This window comes from Hirundo rustica, chromosome 2 (genome assembly GCF_015227805.2).
Source record: "Hirundo rustica isolate bHirRus1 chromosome 2, bHirRus1.pri.v3, whole genome shotgun sequence".
NCBI lineage: Eukaryota > Metazoa > Chordata > Aves > Passeriformes > Hirundinidae > Hirundo > Hirundo rustica.
In genome coordinates, this window is record NC_053451.1 from 1,919,254 (window position 1) to 1,942,290 (window position 23,037).

The following is a 23,037-nucleotide window of genomic DNA, read 5'->3' on the forward strand; positions in this document are numbered from 1 at the left end:
ATATGTTTGAGAAAGAGGAGCACAGTACGCAATAGGATTAATAGTTACAAAGGGAGTTATTTGTAATCCCCTCAGTATTACAGCCTGAAGATAATTTAGTGATGAGTCAAACGGTCTCCAGTGTAAATCAGGAACCAAATGGCAGAAGAACTGGGTTTTAAGGGCTGGAAAAGATGACCTATCTGAGAAGTGCTTCAGGGCCCGCACGGTGTGAATAACATGGAGCTCGCAGCTGTTATGAAACCACTTGGGCTGGGGACACACCGAGGGCTGGAGTCACCACCCTCTTCCCTTCTGAGCTCAACCCTTTAACATCTGATGAATTTCATCCTGAGGAGCCCCTCAAGGCAGTGGTTTTGAATTAATCAAGCGAAAGCTGTGAGCTATTTCTCAGTGCAGCCCAGTTGTACATTACCAGCTATCTTGATGGGTTTGAGGAGTACTGGAGTTCAGAAATTCCCATCACATTTCCATCCCACACAGTTTGGGTCCAGACTTCTGCAAACTGTCAGAAGGAAAAGCTGTGCCTGTAAATCATATTTAAAGTGATCCAACGCCCTCCATGTCTAGTCTTTTCATCACAACAGGAAAAAGTGGGGCAGCAGTTCGGTTCTATTTGCTAAATAAACAAAAATCAAGCTGTCACACTGTGGAAACTGCAATACTTCAAATTCCCCCAAATATACAGAGAAATAAATGGATGTGGGCTTATGGTGGAATAGTGGGAAAGTCATATGCTGAATTAATAAGTTGTGGCTAATGAACCCCAATGAAACACCCAAGGTTTCAGCTAATTGGCCTTACTGCAAATATTTAAATACTCCTCATCCTCCTTCAGCTAAAACTGAGAAGATTTTTTTGACTCTAGTTTCAGGAAAAAAAGACCTCAATTGAATAGACATGGAAATTATTTATGTGATTTGTGTTTTACAGTCAATGGTGCTCCATGTCATACCACAACAGTCTTTTCACCACCACCAGTTTTGAAATTGTGCAAAAACTCCACTTGTTTCACTATTTAGAGGAAGCTCCTGGCACTGGTATGACACCTCCATGTCCTCTTTTGTTTTCGCGTGTCCCAGGTGTTAGGACACGTTAAATACTTCTTCTCAGGTAAAAAAAAAAACTAATTTTTTGTTTATTTTTTAATCTAAGTGTTCTTTTGCTGAATATCTTGGATTTTTTCCCCCAGCTCTGTGAGACACTGTGGTACCAGGTACAAACAAACTCAGGGCATAAACAGGAATGTCCTCTCTGCTCCAGGAGTTTTCTTGTTTCTTTGTAGTCAGCTTAGCAAAAAAGGAGGAGAAAGCAGAGGAGCCCAGGAGCCACCTGCATTTCTTTTGCTGCAAGGAGGGTTCTGAGAAAAGGGAAATGAGACTGGAAGTTCAAAAAGAAAAAGGAAGGAAGGAAATGTGAAACATGCTCAGGCAATTAATTGTGGTTTTAGTGATTAATGAATTCTGGGTCTTGGACTCGCAATCCTAATGTATGTGATCACATAATGGATGTTCAAAAATAACACAGGGAGAGGTCCTGTTTAGTTATGGCTTTTTTAAAAGAGTATAATATTAGATAAGCTAAACATAGGATACTGATCAGAATATAGGCCCGGATTAGTTTTACCGCTTTCAGATCTGTGAGATTTTTGGTGAAGGTCAGGGAAAAAAAGAAGTTTTAAAGTGTATGATGGTGGTTATACTGTGATGAGCTCATACGACATGTCATGGCAATGATTTTGTACATTTAAATAAAAGATACTTTCAGTATGAAGGGCAAATTTCACCTGAAAATATAAGTTCTCACTTATTAACTGTGTGAGATACCAGCACTGCTCTTCCTCCCCCTGTTCTGCTGAAACACATCAGCACTCAGAGGCACTCATCTTTTTTTAAATGGAGTTCCTTCAGTGAGACAACGGGATCCAACATCCACTTTCTTTCTTGTAATTCATCCTAAATTCAGGGTGAATATCTCAAAATACTCCCAATACTCCCCTTTTCTCCGAAACATCCTCTTTAATATTTTTAACTGTGACTCACAAGAGACACTGCAAGCTTGAGTAGGAAGTGCTGAATGAATCCCTCTTTCATTACAGGAACAAAGATAAGCACACAAGAGTACTTCCAAATATGTGAACATTAGGAAGGAAAGATTTCCCCTTTAGCAAGAAGATTTTGGGACATACACTGAGTAAGGCTGCTTCTAGATCAAGGCCTTTTCTTCAGAGGAGGAAACGATGCTTAAATTAACTCTGACTTAATGAACTTCCCCTCATAATGACAAAATACACTTTATCCAGCTCTTTGCCATGATTTTCATTGCTGTGTCAAGAAGAAAGTACTCACTTTTCAAGGCATCAAGGACAGTGAATTTTTCATAAGCTCCATGGATAAATTGTCCTCCTTCCTATAAAAAATTTTCCAATTCTGCTGGTTTTCCAAATAAATCATGCCGCTCTTCAAACAATTTTGCTATGGAGATCTTGTTGGTTTTAAAACATTTGTTTCCCAGATTCTTAGTGCTTCTATTATATCTTGTCCTAAAAGAAACAAAAATGTTTTATTTTTCATATTCTTTTATGGCACTCGCTCCTTGCTGCCATACCCAAGATAAAAGATTTCTTTCTGCTAAAGACATTCAGCATCAGTGAACTCAGTCTAAAGATCTTTAATATAGTTGTTGAAGAGTTCAAGGTCTAATGAGTGCCTTTTGGTAAGTCAAGAGTTTATAAATATATTGTTATATGTACTTAGAAATACTAATTCTACAGTGAAAAAGACTGAAATTCACCATCTTGGCCAAATCATCAGATAAAGGGTGAAAATTTCTGAATAAATCAGAAAAAAACTTGATCCTGTGGTCACTGTCAATGAAAGCTGAATTAAACCATTTTGATAGAGCTGTAAGAATACAACTGGAAATCTGTTTAGACTCAGAAAACCTGGCTGAGGTGCTGAAGAAAAAATACTGGACATTTCTACCAACAAAAACTAGACGTTACATGTTGACATCATCTTTCTTCTGGGAAACCAGACTAGACCATCCTACTCATAGGGCAGATCACATTCAGCACCAAAACTCTACAGAAAGAGAGTGATTTAGACAGAGAGCCTGAGAGATCACATTCAAAATCACAACAGTAAGATTTAGGAACAAGAGCCCCCTTATTTCAGAGGAAAAATACTGCCAGAAACTTCAGTGCTAAGCAATGCTTCAAAGTGAGGTATTTATGAGCTTTCTATACAAGTTCTGATGTTTCATTCAGCACAATCCCAAGACTTGCCATGTGGTTTTGAAAAAAAAATAAAAAATGGGATCATGGAAATTTCTGAGGATGGCTTCTGAGGTTTTGTAGAAATGCTGGTATCAGTCTGTGGTCCAAAAGGTTAAATCAGTGAAGTTGTGTCAAAGATGATTCACAACTTCAGAGAAAACACTCAATGGGCCAAAGTCATGCTTGGTGCAACTCCAGTGCATTTAATGGAGTTACATGAGGGATTGCTTTTTGTTAATCTTGGATCTAACTGTTCAGCTACATTAAATTTTAGCTTAAAAAATAATAAACTGAGAAGGATAACACGAGGGCTTGGAGCCTTGGGGCCCACGGGCCTCATTCCTCACGGACACCATGAGCTCATCTCCAAGGCCGGTTCACAGCTATTAAACAAATTGACTTCCACCTCCTCCCTTGGAAATGGTGCTGCAGTGGGACTCTCCTCTGTTTGCTCCTGTTTTCTCAGGGATGAAGGGCTGGAGGGGCTGGTCCCCACTGTGGGGAGGTGGTCCAAAATAAACCTGGTTCATTTGGGAAGGCAGCAGTTATTGCAGGAAGCGGTGGAATAGGACATGCAGATTTCTGAGTGCTCTGCGGTAGGCTGGGTGCCCATCAGCTGCTTGCACAGCCTTAAATGGGAACAAACCTTTGCCTCTGATGGCAGCAGATGAGAAACTCCAGCTTTTCACCACAGCAAACACTTTGAAAGTGGGCCATGAGAAATAATTCGCTTCTAGCCCTAAGGAAGCCACACTGCACTTTATGCAAAATTAAGCTTTTCCTCCTGCAGCCACACTCCCAGAAATCCACCCAGTGGGATCAATCAGTTCTCAGACGGTTCTCCCCAGCCTGGACGACAAAACAACACCAAGATGCTCTACAACCCTGATCAACACTGGCTACTTGAGGCCAAACACCCCACACCCAACGGGGGCTGGAACCTGCAGAAACCAGCCCAGGAAGTTCTTTTTAACTCTCACCAGGTGGAATTCCCCCCCTGCTCAGAAGTGGGAAGATTTGAAGCTGACATAATTTTTTGGTTCCCCTCTTCAGGCTCCACCTAAGGATAGCAGATGTTCAAATGACGTCCTTCAGTAATAAAAACTGGAACGTTGTACGCTTTTCCCTCTTTTCAATCTAGACACTGAGAGGAGAAGTTTAAACGATTGCTTTTATTTATTTGCTGTAAAAAAGGAGATAATGAGGGGGTTTTGGGCAGCAAACCACGCTGCAGCCCTCCTTGTACACTTCAATCAGCTCGTTGCAGGATAAACCCAAAACAATTGCAGCAGCCCTGGCATTTCAGGGTTTCTTTGGGTTGCTTCCCTCATTGAAGTGCAGCAGGGACTTTTTCATCTTCGGGGTTTCTTTTTCTCACCATTCAGAAGCCCACCCAGGCAGCATGTAATTCATCCACACAGGAAATATTCCATTGTGTGGGCCAGAGTACTTGGAAATGATTCACTTGTACCTGAGTTCAAAGCTTCTGGCATAGATCTATGGTACATTCTAGTCTGCAGTCATTCTTGCCTCAGACTTCTGTGTTCCATGCAAATCAGCTTATGAAAGTTCAGTGGCTTCAAACGATCCTGGATTTAAAAGTTCATCTGGGATTTATGAAAAGGGAACAGAGAATAAATCTTCTAGGGGTGAAACCCTGCAGGAAAGGGCTGCATTTCATGCAACTGCCAGCCCAGAAGAGAGGATTTACTTTCCCCCCAGGCTGTAAAGTGACCTGAAGTCCAGTATCTTAACTCACCCCATAATGATGGGTATGTAAAATTACACTTTCCCAGCAATCCTCTTCCCGGTTTGTTCAGTGCTACAGAGTGTGGCTGCTCAGCACAGGTGGAGGAAAGAAGATAAACACCACCTTCACTGCTGCTCTCCTCTCTTCCTCTCAGTGCATGCAATGATAATGAATGAAATCCACATTATGCTTGACTACAGATAGGAAATTATTTTCCCACTGCGTGGAAACATTGGAGATGACTCTCTGTCTCTCCTCTCACCTGATAGTAATTCTGCATCATGTTAAAAAAAAAAGATCCCTTGGAAGTGAAAGGTTAAAACAGAAAGGTAACAGAAAGGTTAAAAATGGCAAAGAGTAAAAATCTGCATCCCTCAGTGACCCAAAAGTTGAAGTATCACCGTTCTCCAAGAAGCAGCAAAGGCAAGACACTCAAGCCACAATTTCCCTCAGTTTTGGTGTTTTTCTGAATCACTAAACATATCATTAAGTGTTTGGACAGCACCCTCAGGCACAGGGTGGGATTGTTGCGATGTCCTGTGCAGGGCCAGGAGCTGGACGATCCTTGGGGGTCCCTTCCAGCTCAGGATACACTGCAATTCTGTGTACTCAGACGTAACATTTCCAATCCAATATATTAAGGAAAAGTCTACAGTCTTTGGCAAGCTCTGCACCAAAGCTGCTTAGCTCTTACCAATTTCCTGAGCTATCCAGTTTATAGATCAACTTCCAGCAGCCTGAGCTGATGTACCCCCCAGAAGCACTCTAAATACCTCCTTTTATCCATTCTAGGTAATTCTGAGCACTTCTTTAACAACTCCAAAAATGTCAGTAGAAAAGCACAGGCATAACAAGGTGCACACTTTGCAGGACTGAATCATTCCACGGCACGGACCAACCCTTCCCACTGGATCGCTGAAATTCCATGAGTTCACACCAGGTATCACCACCAAGCAGAAGATTAGAAGCAAATGGTGCAGAATTGCAGAGGACAAACATGGAGCATCCTTTATCCCTGTTAGCAGTTTCCAGCATTATTTTGCAAGGCGGTTTGAAAAGAGCTGAGGTCAAGCTGAAATTGGTTACCCAGAGAAGCTGCGGCTGCCCCTGGATCCCTGGAAGTGCCCAAGGCCAGGTTGGACAGGGCTTGGAGCACCCTGAGACAGTGGAAGGTGTCCCTATCTGTGGCAGAGGGTGGCACTGGATAGGGTTTAAGGTCCCTTCCAAGCCAAACCGTTCTGTGATAATTCTGTGATTCTCTGAATGACTCAGACGACTCGAATGCAAAAATCTGGATCAAAGAGCATCGAGAAACAGAGGGCCATGGGATCTGCCATTTCAAAATTACTCATTTTACTGTGGGAAAATAAAAAGCACAAACATCTCTTCCACTGTTTCTTGAAAAAAAACCCCTGTGTATGAGGATCAGTAACCCAGCTAACTCAAGTTTTCAAAACAGCTGACCAACGTTTTCTAGAAACACATTCAGAAACCAAAATTGCTCTGACTAACAAGAAATTCTTCATGGGAAAATACCCTCAATACAGTGAGAACTGTCTGTTACCAGCTGAGGCCATGTAGTTCTGCAAGGAAAACACAGTGGGAAAATCTCTCATATTGACAGCTCCAGGTGCACAAGATGTCAAACACCAGCAAACTTTTCAGTAGTCTGCTTCCTAAATCATTGCTTCTGCATCAGAGTTCTACATCCTGATTTTGGAAGGTAACCTTCTCTTTTGCTTCCCAAGCCTCTTTTATTTTCCCTCACTTGCTGTCACTGTGTAAAAAACGTGCAACTTTTTACCTACTCCTTTTGTGTGGTAGATTTGAACTCGTGCCTTATTTACTCACAGTGATTGTTCAGACACAACCAGGTAGAAAGGAGCAGCAGAAGTCAGAGGAGCGAAGATGAAGAGCTAAGAGACAAACCCCAGCAATATTTCTTTTTCAAAGATTTTTCGAAGAATGAGGCTGGGTCAGAGGGAACTTTAATAAGTCTCTGCCTCATCAAGCAACCTCTGGTATGCTTTTGATAAGTAAATAAAAACTCTGGGATTTTGCCAAACGATCTCTAAAAAGGGAATCCTAATATTGATGGCCACTATTTCCTGTTAAAACGTAAATAAATCAGCAGAAATCCAGACCTAGTATTTAGGTCATAAATCTCACACCGAAAGCTGAAAACACAACCACTCTATGAGGAAAAGGAAAGTCTGAGCAGAAGGGAAGCACTTTCTCAAGGTCACAAAGACAGGAACAGAGAGATGCAGGGTTTCAGCAGGGTCACCATTCCCCAGCCTGAGGATTTGGTGGGGCAGGAAGGAGGCTGCACATCTGCACGACACAGCTGGCAGAGGTAAAGGGGAAAAAAGAACTGGGGATTTCACCTCCAGGAGCTGGCATTGCAAAGTTTCCCCATGGTGGACTCCTTGAATGGTTTGAAGCCATAGAGAAAGGGTCTAAATTACCCAAATCTAAAGAAAGGGTCAGAAACTCTTACTCACAGATGTTGTCCAATACAAGTCTTCCATTGGCATCAGTGTTTGAAGCAAAGGAAAAAATCCATTTGGCTAACCTTGCTGAATGTTATCAGGGGATTATAAACATCCTTCTTTAGAATTTTATGCCCAGCAGCTAGTTGGTAATTACAAATCTAGGCTTTTGTGCTGGTTTTGAAAACTGTAACGTGGACAAATATGACCTCCCAAAATTTTGTGTGGGAAAGAAACATCAAGAGCCCATCACAAAAGCTTTTGCTGTCGGTTATCACACAGACTTAGAATTTTCCTTTGTTCCACAGTAGCTAGTAAAGTAAATATGGATCTCATGTATGCTAACATGAAAGTCTGATAGGAAAGTAAAGTTTTCCTTACGTTTGGAGAAGACCAGTGGACTTTAGTGGAAGGGAGGAAATTCACTGTGTACTAAAAACCAAAATGATGACCACCTTGTACGGACCTCATTTTCCATCCAAAATGTGAAAACTGGCAAGAGTAAACCAAAAAATCAGTTCATTTTGATGTGACCATTTTATTCCTCTAACAAGCTAAATTATTTCATCTATTACAGACTAAAGACATCTAAAATTCCTGTAAAAAATCCACCTCAATATTTCCTTTCTGCATTCAGCTCCTCCTTTGGTTTGTTTCTGATGACAAGCAGACTGATGGGAAGGAGAGAAACAAACACAAATGGTCTTTAAAACAGCCTGTTCTGATTATGGGTGTGCTTGTGACTAAGGCACTTGACTGAAACTCAATTTCTGGTTCAGTTCTTTGGCTCCTGCTTGGAACTGCACAGGTCACAGAATTTATCTCGGTTTCTTGAACTGAAAAACGGGGGCAGTTGTAATTTTATGGTGATTTTTTCAGGACAGCTTCACTTACAGCCGAAGGTATCACACACACACCTGGATGAAAAGCGGTATCCCTGGTCTCATCACCAGGAATGTGACTACGGACAGCAATGTTTATGTTCAGTTTTTAAGGAATTGTTCTCAAATTCCTGCAAGTCTCGTGCTGATTATGGCCATCCCATCTCTTAAGGAAACTGCAGCAAGCTGCTGGTTTTATGGCTTTTAATCAGACAGCAGGCAGCAACAACATATGGCAATAAGCTAAAGAATTGGAATTCTTCTGGCAAATATCTGAAATAACCCTGCACTGAGAAAAGAGACCCATTTGTAACCAGATGGCAAAGAAAAACAGGAGAAAGACATCCTGTAATGAGCATTACCTCAGCAAAACCATCCTTATCTTCAGCACAGAGCCAGCTGTGTTGCATATAACTGCAGGAGATGTCAGGGCTGAGCTCCAGCTCTGGGATTATTGATGTTGGCCTGGGATGGGAAATACACTCCTAGTAAGTGAAAGCTTCTGTGCTCTTCACAGATCTCTTCACTCTTTTGAAAGCTGATAGTTTGTAGTCATTGTCAGCCACTCAGGCCCACTTCATGTGCTGCACTAAACAGATTGAAGAGCTCTCACTGCGCTCTCAGAAACAAACGGAATTTCAGAGCAATTAAAATCCAGGGACAGCAAACAAACAGGCAGGAGACGAATCAAGTCTAAATTAATGCCCCACCAGTGGATGTTACGAATGGGTTGAGAAAACACCACGGTACTTTGCAGGAATTTTATGGGTAAAAGTTCCCATGAGTGTCAGATTCTGCCGCCAAAAGAGGTGTCCTGACACCCCATCATTTAAGCACCGCAGGTCTGAAACTGGCCCAAAATCTCATCATTTCTCTACTAATTCTATGTGTGCCCATACAAATAAATCTGCACAGCTATCTTTCTTTTCCCTCCTCGCGTTAAGCAGCGCTTCGGAGCTGCACGGGCATTTCCATCTGCGAAACCGCGCTGCACGGTTCAGTCCAGCACGCTGCAAGCTCACGGCTGTCCGGAGAGCCAGCGCTCGCAGTGACCGGAATTTCACTTAACACAACAATCCTGGGGTGCCCTGGCCCTCTCCTGCCTCGGAAACACGCGCGCTGAGCTTGGAAAAAACAGCCGTAAATGCGCTGAGAGGAAACCGTAGAGCGCTCTTTGCTCCGCGCCTCGCTCCATGGCAGGCTGGGAAATTCCTGGGAAAATGCTACCACGTGAGGCTCCCGTGAAACCCTGCACTGGGCAGTCCAAGGAAAGGCCACTGAGGACTGGGCTGGCGAGCGAAAATTGCCAGATTTATTGCAAGGACCACTGCAGCTCAGTCCTGAGATTTGACAGCATTAGAAACGCTTGGCGCATTTTAATTCTTGGCATCGAAGGACTTAGGAGTGGCAAGTGACACCTGATACCTGTCACAAAGTCTGTGGGATATCCAGGAATTTTCAATCACTTCACCTGGCCTACAATTTCCACAATTCTCTCAGCAAAATCGTGAGAGACAAGGAACTCTATTTCGAGCCTTCAGTGTAGGCAGGAAGTTCACTAAAATTCACCAACCTCAGCCAGGAATTCACTGTTCATTTCTGGTTTAAACTACCACTTACACAACACTATTTCCTCTTCCTTTTTAAGAAGCACTTCAATATTCTTATTAAGAAATTCAACGGTAGAAATGTTTCAATGCTGAAATCCAGACCTCCTTTCCTAAAGGTAAAAAACTCCTATAGAATAGTGCTGTATAGTGTGCAATCCTGCTTTTCTACACTGAACACCAGATTTAAATATCTGTACCAGCCCCTGAGCACTCCTGAATAATTTACCTTTCAAAAACATGAAATTAAGTAAAGCTTTCACCTTCAGTTCCTCATAATAGTGACAATAATTACTTCTATCGAAAAGAAAATCACAACTCTTTTGCCCATTTTTTCTCTCATTTTTAAGCATTCTACAGCAGTTAAGGGAAAAGACAGAACGTCCTTAAGACATTGAATTTATTCAGGATTTAATGCAAGTATTCAACAAAGCATCCCCTTTACTTTATGTTTTCTAGAAATCAGCTACTTTTGGAAGTTTACATTCGAGATAATTTTAAAATAGAGCTGAAGGGTGCAGCGATGCAAGGGAATACGTTTTCTGTATAAACAAATTTTATGGATTATTTGTCTTAGAGTGCTGCTCCGATAAAAATAACCAAACAGAACACTGGGGGTTTCCACCTTGCCATTGCTATGTATACATTGTCTCATATAAACTCTAAAGCAGAAATTGCAGAAGAAATTGAAATACGATCCATACAGACAGCAAAGTAAAAGGTTTTGTGGTAAATGAGGGGAGTGTGACATGTGTGGCAGAAAGAAAGATGCACAAGAGAAATATAATTTTTTTTCTCTCAAGTACTTTTTTCTTAATTAATATCACTTTTTGCTTCGAAAAGAAATTGTCTTCAAGGTTTATCTTACAGTATGTATAGAAAAGCATTTCATTTAGCATTTCAAAGCAGAATAGCCTCTAAACCTATTGCTGAGAAAATAAACAAATAAAAATAGATAACTAAATACTACTACTACAAAAGCTTTATAATGTTTTGGTTTGGGTTTTTTTTTTTCCCCCCAGGAAATATTTTATGCATATCAACCCCACAGACAAAACCAGAGGGAGAACAGAAACAGAGTGGAAAGTGCTCCTGGCAGCAGATGAGCACAGCAGAGACAACTCACTGTCACTGGAGGAACTTTTTGTTTTTACAACCGCTTTATTTATTGTTCCTCGATAGAAAACTAGCTCAGGACTTATTAGGGGCCCTCAGAACTTTATAGGAAATGATGATCACAGGTCTGTGTCACAAATGGGACCATCGGGGTTGTAGCTCACATCAATTTCATGAAGATGAGGACTGACCTGACACTGCAGAGGATGGCAGGGATTCTGGCGGGATAAAAACATGGCCTGGCATCTCCCATGATGTGTAAAATCCATAAATTGCCACCAAAATCTGCTTCAAAGGATGCAGAAACCGGCACTTCTATGAGGAGCAAGTCTTGGAGAAACCAGTTTTACTACAGCCAGTTCCAATGAATTTGTTTAGCACGTGACCTGTGCTTGGCCTCAGACCTGCGGCAAAGTTTGGAGTAAAACATTCAAACGTGAACCTATATTGACACAGAGCATTGCCCTTTCATTCCTGAGAAAGATGAAGGAAAATACATCCCATCACCTTTCCAATTAAAAAAAATAAAAAAAACTGATAGCAAATTTGAACTGAAATGTATTAAAACGTTTCACAAAAGAACACCAAAAAACCCGCCTGCCAAACAACATACTTGAACAGGAATGGGTATAAAAATCAGAAATGTAAAAGCTTGGGTTTTTTTTCCTTTTCCCAATTTTAAAAGGATTACAATGCTATTTCCTTAATCTAAAAAAAAAGATATTAAATATGACTATTAATGTCTAATTGTCTTAAATTCTGTCAGATGCTAGTGTTTGGATTTGCAACTTTCCAAAAAAAGTACAGAACGGGATTTTAAAGCTGGCCTGGAGCTAAAAGGAGACTTACATGGCACTGAACATCCACACATCTCCCTAATGAGACTTTTTTACTGCACAATAAATCTTAAAACAGTTTGTATACGCGCTGCAATTGCAGCATGACTCAAGCAGCATTAATCAAGTGTTATGGTAACCTCATTTTAAAGCACAGTCCAACATTTCTCTCGCTGTGCTTCATTTCTTACCCAGCTCCTTTTAACAGGAAGGGCTGTAGGATGTCCCATGCATCGGCTTTCCCTATAAAAACGTCAACCCTGTGAGCGTACCTACATACCCAGAATTCTTCACCGTGCTTTCTGCCGGGTGCCAGCACCTGACATCATTTCTGCTGTGTTTGAACAGCTGCTCCTGGCCCAGCACAGCAGTTCTGAGCTGCAACCTAGGCCAGGACCTCGCTCTTCATGAAGAGATGGGGCATGAGGAAAGAGCATGGATGCCCAAACATCCCTGTCCCTTCCCACCAGGGATAAACTTGTTCTGGTAAAAGCTGCCTGCTGCTTTGCCAGTGCAGATTTCACCCCACGCCTCAGAACTCCAGTGTGATACCACAGAGTTTGATTTTCAGCGCTCAAGGATGTGATTCTATGGTTTAACTCAGCACCTCAGTGGGAAGGGGGCAGAATTGGAAAAAAAATAGTAAAATTTCCTTTGAGCAGCACATCAGGTAGCGTTCACAGAGGGTTTCACCTGAGAAAGTCTTTGGTTGTTCTGTCCTTGGGGGTTTTCAGCCTTTCCAGCCCCAGCGCTGATTGATCGCATGTTTATTGTCATTAAAGTTTATAACAAGGTTATAAACCAAAAAGCAATCATCTTGTCCTCATCCCGATCCTAAAATCCACTTCTCAGTGAGGTGACAAAGATCAAGACTGAAATACCCATTAAGGAAAGGAAATGCTCCTTGGCTACCAGAGTCACATCTGTGAAGAGAAGAGTCCTGTGATCAGATTTTCACAGACCTGAACCCTAAATCTTCAAAAACCTTGGAGAACCAACATTTTCTGCTACATCAGGTTTGCTTTGAGATGCGCTGGTATCAGCTGCATTTTGTCAAATGTCACCCACATTTCCAAGGCTGAATTCTGCTCAGTTCAGAGTGGATCAGCAGAGCAGGGTCCTGAAGACAAACCACACAAACCTGCAGAGATGTGCCCTGTCGGGATGCTGGCTGTCTTGCACGCAATTGTATGCACCCCTTCATATTTTCAACTCTCCTCACCCAGTGAAATGAAATAGACACATGGAAACACAAACCACAGCTTCCTTCTACTCCTATTTGATGATAATGAATCTCAAGAAACCCAGATGAAGCAAAGGACGCTGCGATGGCGTTGCAGGGAATGAATTAAAATAAGAAAAGCATGGTGCAGATGAAGTATGCAATTCGTTTTCAGCTCATAAATCCTGATTTTAAAGTGAAAAGGATACACGGAGGATGTATAAAAATTTAGTGGCTACGGTGCTTCTAGTGTCAAAAACATGTGCTTCCATAAGAACGCACGCTTCTGGGGAAAAAAACGCGAAGCCATTAAATGGTAAGATGTCAGTAAATCAGCCTGGGCTCAGCTCAGCCCCACTGTGCACCTGCACTCGCAGTTCACTGAGCTCCAAGCCCTCTCTGCCACACCACTCACTAAATCAATCCAAGATTTACTGAACCAAGGAGAGGGAGCAAGCAGTGAGTCACAGTATTTATTTGAATTTCATTGACCCCTGGTGGGAATGAGGGAAGGGGTGGCACTGTCCAGTTCTGTGAGTGCACTGTTTTCTTGTCCCATGCCAAGAAACTTTATTTTTACTGGGACAACTTCTGAGTTGGAGACATAAATAGCAAAACCAGTATTCCTGCTGGCCACCTCCCCAAGTGAGGGCTGGAGGGGGAGGAAGGGGATTTAGCTCAGCCTTGGCTGTCGCCAGGCAACGAAAGAATAAACACAATGACACGGGGCCAATGTAGAATGAAATGATGTGTTTTGTGCCTTCAAATTCTCTATTGATTACTCTGCACACAAACATATGCAATAAATATATTTGTTTCTGCATACGAGTGCGTGTGCAAAATCTAGTAAAGGTTTACAGTTTTATACATATGATTTAACATCCTAGAAGATGATCAGATACAAGAGCAGAGCTGAAGACCAAACCTTAATTATGTCTTTCCTCTACTCCAAACATGATCAAGGTGGTGGAATTCCAACTCCAAGCTCCTCCTGCTCATGAAGATGGGCTCTTTACACTCACAGAATTGCTCCTCTGAGGTCTGCCAGCTCTGTAAACCCACTTGGGATGTCCCACCACAGCCTCCACAACTAGAGAGTGACTCCTGTTGCTAAGTTTATTCTATTTACGTTCCTCGCAGATGAGGAAAGCAAAATTAAGTGAGTTATAGTAGGAAATGGGATGTGTTTATTTTCCTTCAGGGCAATCAGCAAAACAAATGTGCTGTTAATTACCTCTAAATATTCCTGCATAGCAAAAATCCCCAAATAAAACAATATATCTGTTGATGGAGCTACAATGTCTCTTGGTACAATGTTGACTTTTCAATCAGCCCTTAAAAGAGGGAAGCAGTTATTTTTTTGGACACATGGCCCATAATATTACAGATCCTGTGCTGGCCTGGAAACCAAACATAAGGATCTGCTGAACTCTTGAAAATGCCTGACCTTAGAACATTGAAGCAAATAATCTGTCAGGATTTGCAGCATTGGAATTGCTGCTTGGGTGATTCCAGTTTTAGCACCTGTATCCATTTGAGCACACTGAGGTCTTCGGGTTGTGTCACGCTGCTGCAATGTTCTGCTAAGTGATGTTGAAAACTTATCGAGTTGAATTACTCTTCTTTGGACACACTGCCACCAAAATGCCCCAGCAGTACGAGCACGGCCACGTGCAGAACTCTGCTCCCTTGACAAATGGGCTTTAATAACCTCAGCAAGAACGTAGAACTCCTCCCAGCTGGTGCTGAGATGAGATCAGCAGCTATCGCCGCTCAGGTGACAACTGCTTCCCTGCACTAAACCCATCCAGGTTTCTAGGACCAGTGTGAACACAGAAACACAGGATATGCTGAATTGGGATGGACCCACAGGATCATTGAATCCAACTGCTGGCCCTGCACAGACACCACAACAATCCCACCCTGTGCCCATTCCCTGGGGAGCCTGGGCAGTGCCCAGCACCCTCTGGGGGAAGAACCTTTCCTAAATCCAACCTAAACCTGCCCTGACAGAACATCAGGCCATTCCCTGGGTCCTGTCCCTGTCCCAGAGAGCAGAGATCAGTGTCTCCTCTCCTCTTCCCCTGGATGATGTAGAGCAGCTGGGGCCGTTCCATGAGAACTGTCAGTCAGTGCTGTTCTCCTGTGCCTTGCAGGATCTACCAGCAAGACTATAAGGATCACGAAGAGGATTTCACTGAGCCTACTTCTTCAGGTTTTTTGAGGGTTTTGTTTCAGCTTCTCAAGCTCTTGAGAGGGTGTTACAAAACAATTCCTGTAGTGTTCCCCGGCGTGCTGCGGGTTTGACAATTTGGAGGTTGGCTCTGCCCACTCGTGCAGCTGGAATCACTGGCCCTAGTCCCCAGCCAGCGATGTTATCAGAGTTAATAAACACAGATTTTATTCCTCTCTTCCATCTAACCACAGTCAGATCGGCCAGTCTGCTCTCAAAGGTTCCTTTTCTAAACTCTTTCTGTGCAGTAATTTCTAGCAGAGGTTTGAAGTTTTAATTTTGCATTTTTTTTTAAGAGACACATACTTCTGACTGCTAAATAGAAGCGTGGTGATTGAAACTTTGTCTCATCCTTGCCTCATGTATTGATCTTATGAATCATGTCAGGGATGCCTGTCGCCATTAACTCATGGCTAAGCACGCTTCCCTTCAAAATTAAAAATAAAAACCTAATACGGACTCTTGCGACCTTCTTAATAAAAACTGGACTTAGGGAAACCACAGAAATAATTCAGTACCCTGAAACATACAAGCAAAGAATTAAAGGTCAGTAACGATTTCTTCATGACCATCTCTGTTCCAGAACAGCTCAACTGCTGTCAGGGAAGGGAATAATGTTGGGAAGCTTCCTGTTCTGAATCAGGTCACAGCAACTGCAAGCCAAGCTACACTTGCTGGGAACACCCTTCCAGACAGGAAGGATCTTGGCTAATGAATGCATCTGGGAGATATGGCTCTAATAAACTTGGCACATGTTTGCTCTCTCTTGAAAAAAAACAAAAACCAAAAAACAAAAAACCAGCAAGAGTAGGGATCTGGAAAAGTGTAGTTAGGAAAAGCCTGTCAGTGCTGTGCACTTAACAAGGTTTTATGACTGTTACCACATTTTCTCTACTCTATGGAACTGAATCATATGACAAATTCCTCAAATAACAGTGTTTTACTTGGGAAAGAAACGAAAATTCAGGATTTAGTCACCAAAACAGATCTAGACTTCGACATGTAGACTCAACTATCGACAAAACTTTGTTGCTATGAGCAGTGTTTGAGGGTGCAGCTTAGAAACCAACCTGTCAGAAATTATTATTATTATTAAACCACGGTATGTTTTACAGAGTGAGAATGATAGAAATATTTAGGGAACCAATCACACACAGGGCAGAAAATACAAATTGGACTCATAGATTTTCTTACCAGTGCATCCTGTACTAATCTACTTCACAGACCACTGAATATCACATCCTTGAATGAGGAAAAAAGAGTTGGGACACTAACAGTTCTCTGCCGGGCTTCAAAATCTCATTTTGCCCAGAGCTGTGGGCTTGTGTTGTACAGAATTGCAGTGCTGGAAACCAGTTCCCTTTCTTCCTCCCGCTGCTTTTCCATGGGTGCATTTATTTAGAGCCATGGATGTCTCCTAGGATGGATTCTACAGCAAGCAAAGAGAGGGAGAGGATTTGAGTTGAGGAAAGAGCATCAGCTCTTTCAGCATCATCCCGAAGAGCATCAGCTTCACAGTGACCTTCATGAAGGGAATTTAGGGAATGGACAGTCTCCCTCTCTTCTCCAGGGGCTTTCCCAGCCCAGGCCTGCTGTGAAAGTAGTGAAGCAATGAAAGCAGTAAAGAAATGGCTGCCCAGGTTCTTCCCTCCCAATTGCACCAATTCCACCTGGGCCTGTGCACACGGATCCCATCCAAGGCTCTGCAGGGAAATGTCTCACAGTTATCACACGTTTCCTCTCTGAGCCTGCATCTCCTACTTTCTCATTTTCCACACTTGATCACGCTTCCCAGGAGTTCATCCCCACACAAAACCAGAAGCCCTTGTCCCTCATGGTGTGCTTTTCTAAAATACCATAAATATTTTCTATCAAAGCAGCCCCAAATTCTCGGGTGCTCTAAGATAGCTTTGGTTTATACGGCAAGCATCACGTTACCCCACACTTTCACATCCATCACAAGCAGCTGTCACCACAGCCTGAGCCCTTCTCTTCATTCCCTGTTAGTGAGTTTTAACTGGAATGTGGGAAAAAATTGGGTTTTTAAAACATGAGGGTGAAAATGGTATGGCTGAGACTGCAATAAGGATGGCATTGTATCTCTAGGTGCTTTTCACTTTTTGGGGAAGAAAGAAACCTAAAGAAACCCCTCCTTAAATTCATGTTGATAAGATGAACTTTTCTAGATTAACACAAGTGAACAAAAGCAGGAAAAATAACGACAACAGAAAATTCTCACTTTTTTTTTTGGACATCTAGTTAGACCCAGTACGTCCAGACACAGTGGCAGCAGCACGGGGCTGATGAGACAGCAGAGGACCTCCCCTTGCTAAATAAACAAACTGTCCCTTTGTTAAATAAACAAAATGTCCCTTCAAATCCTTGTGTAAGCTGAAGGTTTCCAAATGATAACTGATAACTGCTATTGTCAGAATCTGAAAAATGTATTCTTGTTCAGACCAGGCCAATGGGCAGATTTCAGTTTGGCACTTGAGAACTTCTTTAGTTCAACTAAAACAGAAAACCTGTCAGTTATCTACTTCTTTCAAAAATGGAGAACATTTACATCTATATTTAAAATACTGATTTCTACTCAGGATAAGCTAGCTAAAATGTTGTCTCAGAAGTTGCTTTAGTGAAGAGTTTTATGACTTCATAAAACTATGAGAGCTCACTGTAAGACATGTAGAATCCTTAAACACTCCAATACAACTTCAGCTCTAATATTTATATGTATATTATGGATAAGTGTATATCCATATATATGCATGAAACATGAGAGATCTGATTACAACATATAATTTATAGTCTTCCTCTAAATGACAAGTCCATTTAAACATCTAAACCCAGGAACAATGCAGTTTTCAAACAAGTTTATATACACCTTACCACGAAACAGTTTCCAATCAAAGGCAAGAGCTCCCTCTAGACAAAATTTTGCACTCTGCATTTTAAGCCAACTTTGAAGAAAATAAAATAAAGATAATGGATGCAGGAAGCACACAAGAACAGTTGTCACTCTTCTGAGAAACACTGGACTCTACCCCAGGACTTACATTATAAAAGAATCAATGGTTTGAGGAAGAAAAAATAGAAATCAGAACTTTTAGCATTTTGAAGTGATTTTTATCGTATTACATGGAATTATAAAGGACTTCTTCCAAAACTGAGAGCTCCCTACTGCTTTTCACTCAGATTTCAGCTCAGGATCAGAACTGCTCAGGTCTGTTCCCAGGATTTCTCTCTGCTTAGCACTGAAGTGCTCAGGTTGGAAAGCAGAGATGGGTTTGGAGGTGGTGTGAGTGACAGAATCCGCCCTTCAAGAGGCAAGTGGTAGAAACTGGCCTATTTTTTCTAAAGAGGCAGAGACTGAGAAGAAACAAGGCACAGGATTTAAATTCCCTGGGGCAGCAGTTTTGGAGCAACCTTAATTTGTTTCATTTGAATTTAAAGACTTCCAATTATGCCAGGAATTGCCTGGATAAAGCTGCCTCAGTGCAAGGGAGTGGGTTTTGGTGTCCTGTCCCTTAGGACTCTCCCATATGGGATCCCACACAAACTTCTTAGTGCCCACATCTCTGTAACAACATCACATCCTTCTGGAGGATAACCAAAAGCTTTCCTACAGTTTCTAGGTTCTTTCTGAGGAAAAACTTGCTGATCATTCCTTTCTCTGCACAGAATGCGATGTTTAGTTCTAATTAATAATGGTTTTTTCTTCTCCAGAACATTGCCTGCATGTTTTAAGGTTCATTTTGAGCTCTTTATGTCACCCAGTGTGCTTGCACTTTTATTAGGAACATTGTCCATCAGCTGTTGGCCTCCTCTCTCTCTTTAAATACCTTCATTATTCTCCACAAAAATAGGCCTGGAGATGCGTCTGCAAATTCTTAAGAGGAAGATTACAAGGCTCAATCAAATTCAAATGAACAAATCTGTCTTCTCCCACCTGTTCCTTCCCTATTTGATAAGAAAACCTCGCTCTGTACCAGGGATACTAACTTTACAAACCTCCTCATTCCACTTTTGCTGAAGATATTGAATATGCCAATGTCTAGTACTTTCATTTGGACTGACTATCAAGCTACTCCTTCTGGGGAATGTGGAAAGTATTTCCTATAACTACTCCATGTCCAGAAATACAATTTTTTACATCTGATATTGCTTATTATTTGCATTTTGGTTTGCACAACCGGGCAAGTTCCAACCAACTCTTAAGTGCTGACATATTTTACCCGTAAACAGCAGTTTCCAGAAACCAGAGAAGAAATGCTAATATCAACTTACAAGCTGGTTTGAGGGAATTCCAGAATTAAAGCACCCATCAATGATATTTTCATATAGCGATTTACGTGTCTACAGCAAAGCTGAGGGAATCAGAGGGATTTGAAGAAAACATTCTCTCCAGCAAAATTAGTTTGTTTCTGATCACTGAAAAGATTCAGCTTTTTCCAGTTAGGCAGCCTCTAAGCCACATATTTATCTGGCTCAAAAAATGTGTAAAACACAAGCATTTCTCACCACCTGTACAGAGTATTTTTGCAGTTCCTTCTATCAAAAAGGAAACTCTAGGATAAGGATGAGATTTCTCTTCATGAGCACGAATAAATCTTCACTTTACCTGATTGCTTTCTAAATACTGGAATCAAAATGGTTTCATATTGCTGCCAACAAGTTTGACCACCAAAATTTAACCCAATTTGTGGTAATGACTGTCAACATTTTTCCACGCTTATGGCCTTTCTTTACAGCAAAATATTTCTCTACCACCACCACCACCCCTCCAGTTTTGCTACAGAGGAAGAGTTATGGCTGGAGAAGGTATTTTGGACCCTGTTTGTGACCCCCACAAGACCCTAACCTGCAGAACACTGCTCTGGGAATGTTCACTGCAAGCACTTAAATGAGGAAGGAAAAATAAAGCAGTCAAGGGAATGGTCACAGAACTTCAGGATATGATTTTCCAGAGGAAGCACAGGAGTTGGGCATCTCTGAATTGCACAAAAGCAAACTGCACACAGAAGTTAAACCCTTTTAACTGGTGAAAAAACCTTAATTTGCCAAGCCCAGAGAAAGGATTGGCAAAACACCCCAGAAGCACGAGGAGATGGTTCTGCCTAACAGACAGCAGGAGTGCACTGACATGCAAGCCAGCAATTCCAGCCCAAAATATCCACGTGCCTGCCAAAAAAATGATGTCAGGCTTTGGTGTTTGGTACATATCAAAACACCCCTGCTACCAGAAACAGAGGCACGTATGTGTGAGCTGTAGATGAATTTCCCAACTTTACAGGGCCACACACCTTGAAAATGGGTAAATTAATGGTCAGCATCACAGCATACATTTATGTGCGCTAAGATTCTGTTTAAAATGTTAAACATAGATTAGAGTTTGGCCTTTTTATTTGCTTTTACACACCTGGAAAAGATTAATAAGCATTTAGTTTCCATTTTGTGGAAAAAAGAATCCTCCTACTTCAAGTAAAGGGTTTATAACAGATTATGTAGAATAGGGAATACTTTTAACAATACAACTTTATTAATAAGACACATCTGTCTTGTTATGCACAGAGTTTAAGGGGCAGGGGAATTCCCTTAGTATAAATAATGTGAGGAGGCTAAAAAGATTTAAAAATATGAGGAACCATCAAGACATTGTTTCTGGAGGATCCCTGAGAAACTACACTAAATTCAAACTGGGGTTTTAAAAATCATGTGGGTAGTTCTCCTCCCAAGCAGGGTCTCAGCTCTCATTTGCTTTTTCCTAAAAGTTCTGAGAAAGGCTGGCTCTAAATATTCCTACCTTATGGCCCCTGAATGGATATCAGAGCTTAAAGCCCAGAAATTCCCCTAATATGGTTTAGATAGCATGGGCCCAAAACAAGGCACGCTTTAATCTTTGAAATCTTTCTGTACATGTAAAAGGAATTTTACCCAGGCCTGATAAGCAAACCCAAGCAGTCTCTTCACAGGCAATTTCAGCTGCCTGGATGGAGAGATAACAGAATGGGGAGGTAGGAATCAGCTCATTCAAGAGACAATGGGCTGCAGACATGCAGCAACGTAGTGGAAAGTCATAATAGATCCTGAATAACTTCCTTTTCCTCCCACACATCCAGGAGCTGAGAAAATACTGAGGGAAAGATGAGAAAATTCATAGTCATTTCTCTTGAGTGTGGAGCCAAGCCTGTCTGCCCCTCGTCTCCCTCCTCCCAGTGGAAAAAAGCTCTGTGACCATCTCCTGTGCAGAACTGGGGAGCATGAATCACCGTGCTGTTGGATAATTCCCTTACCCAGACGTTTCTAAACCCTTGCCAGCTTCGTGATTCTTTTACTGCCCTGCCTCCAGCGATTCCTGTACCTGTGAGAGAGAAGGAAACAACTGTGTTGCATCTGCAGGTGACTTATACAAGAGTCAGGGCTTTGCCGGGAAAACAAAGCAGCCCATTCCTGCATGGGTCATGCAGTAAGTCAGGATCCCAACCAGATTTCTCTGCTGCAAAGAGCAGCCTCCTGCAAGAAAAGGAAGCAGATTACCCCCCAGTCCGGCAGAGACTGGGTTTTATGGAGGGTAAACTCACAAACAAGGAAAGAAGAGGCTCTACCTTCCTTCACCACCTGTCCCTGTTGCGTTTGCACTCCTTGTTGAAACATCGCACCTCTCCGTGTACTCACCTCCTGGCTGTGTTGCAAGTCCCATAAAGTAATAAAACAAAGTGGTTTTCAGAAACAGGATAATGACTGTCAAACGCAGGACGGTGACACAAATTGCAAAAATAGGGCTCTCCCTTTTTCAAAGCCCTCAACTGAGCATCTTTTTCCAAAAAGGCTTTGTGGGCAGTGACGCCGTGGAGCTAAGAATGGAAACAGCCACAATAGCGGTTACAGCTGTGCAAGTCCTTCCCAATCCCGCTCACACGGAAATCTGCTGCCATTCTGGGGGATGAGCCTCATCACACTCCTCAAGGCAAAACTGAGTAAACCTGCTCTTGGTGAAGGGTCACCTCCGTGAGAACCGCCATCACATCCTCGATGCGCGGTTCCGCCAGAAAAAAAGAGGAGGATTGGGGTTCAAACAAACTAGGGAAGGGAAAATTGGGGAAAACACCAAAGATTTTTGGTCATCTCGGAAAATGCTCAAGCAGCCCTTGAACTGCGGGTTTGCATTTGGGATGTGCTCAAATTCAGCTCATAGGAACACGCTGAAGTCCACAACACATCCTTACGAAACCCGAGCTTCCCAAAGCTGGTGAAGGTCATGCAGATTTTCCCAGGGATCTTTTGTTCTGTCTCAGGAAAAGGGACATCCTTTCCACCCTCAATGTGCTGTACCTACATCCGACATCCTCTCCTCATAAAAAATCCCAGAGTGGGGAAAGGCTACACCTAGAGTAGGAAATTAAATCATGCCCAGGCATATTCCTGGGCACTGGTGATGTGCTCATGGAATTACAATGAGGGACCAGTCAGTGACTTTGTTGCCTTCGCTCTCCCAAATGACTCCTGGTTTAGGCAGGGACCATTCAAAGGCTTGAAGAAATCAGTTTTTTCCAAGTCAGAAAAGACCTGATGGAATAAACTGTGTGAAGCTGAGGTCTGAACAGCCAACCAAGGACTTTATTG

The 23,037-nt window shown here is 42.2% G+C and overlaps 2 long non-coding RNA genes across 3 annotated transcripts in view; both read right to left on the reverse strand.

Moving 5' to 3' along the window:
• Positions 1 to 385: 385 nt before the first annotated feature.
• On the reverse strand, positions 386 to 11,509 carry LOC120749115 (uncharacterized). Its single transcript, XR_005699536.2, has 3 exons — positions 11,315 to 11,509; positions 2,349 to 2,542; positions 386 to 505 (listed from the first exon to the last, which is right to left on the reverse strand). It is a non-coding gene; the product is annotated as an uncharacterized LOC120749115 (long non-coding RNA).
• A 4,956-nt stretch (positions 11,510 to 16,465) lies between these two features.
• LOC131378494 (uncharacterized) overlaps positions 16,466 to 23,037 on the reverse strand; it is a 33,724-nt gene continuing 27,152 nt past the window's right edge. The window contains exons 3-4 of one of the 2 annotated variants that reach the window (XR_009207572.1): positions 21,708 to 21,775; positions 16,466 to 16,843 (exon numbers count right to left, since the gene is read on the reverse strand). This is a non-coding gene — a long non-coding RNA (uncharacterized LOC131378494). Of the gene's footprint in view, positions 16,844 to 21,029; positions 21,548 to 21,707; positions 21,776 to 23,037 lie in introns of those variants that run through there. The other variant, XR_009207571.1, reaches the window with a different exon arrangement.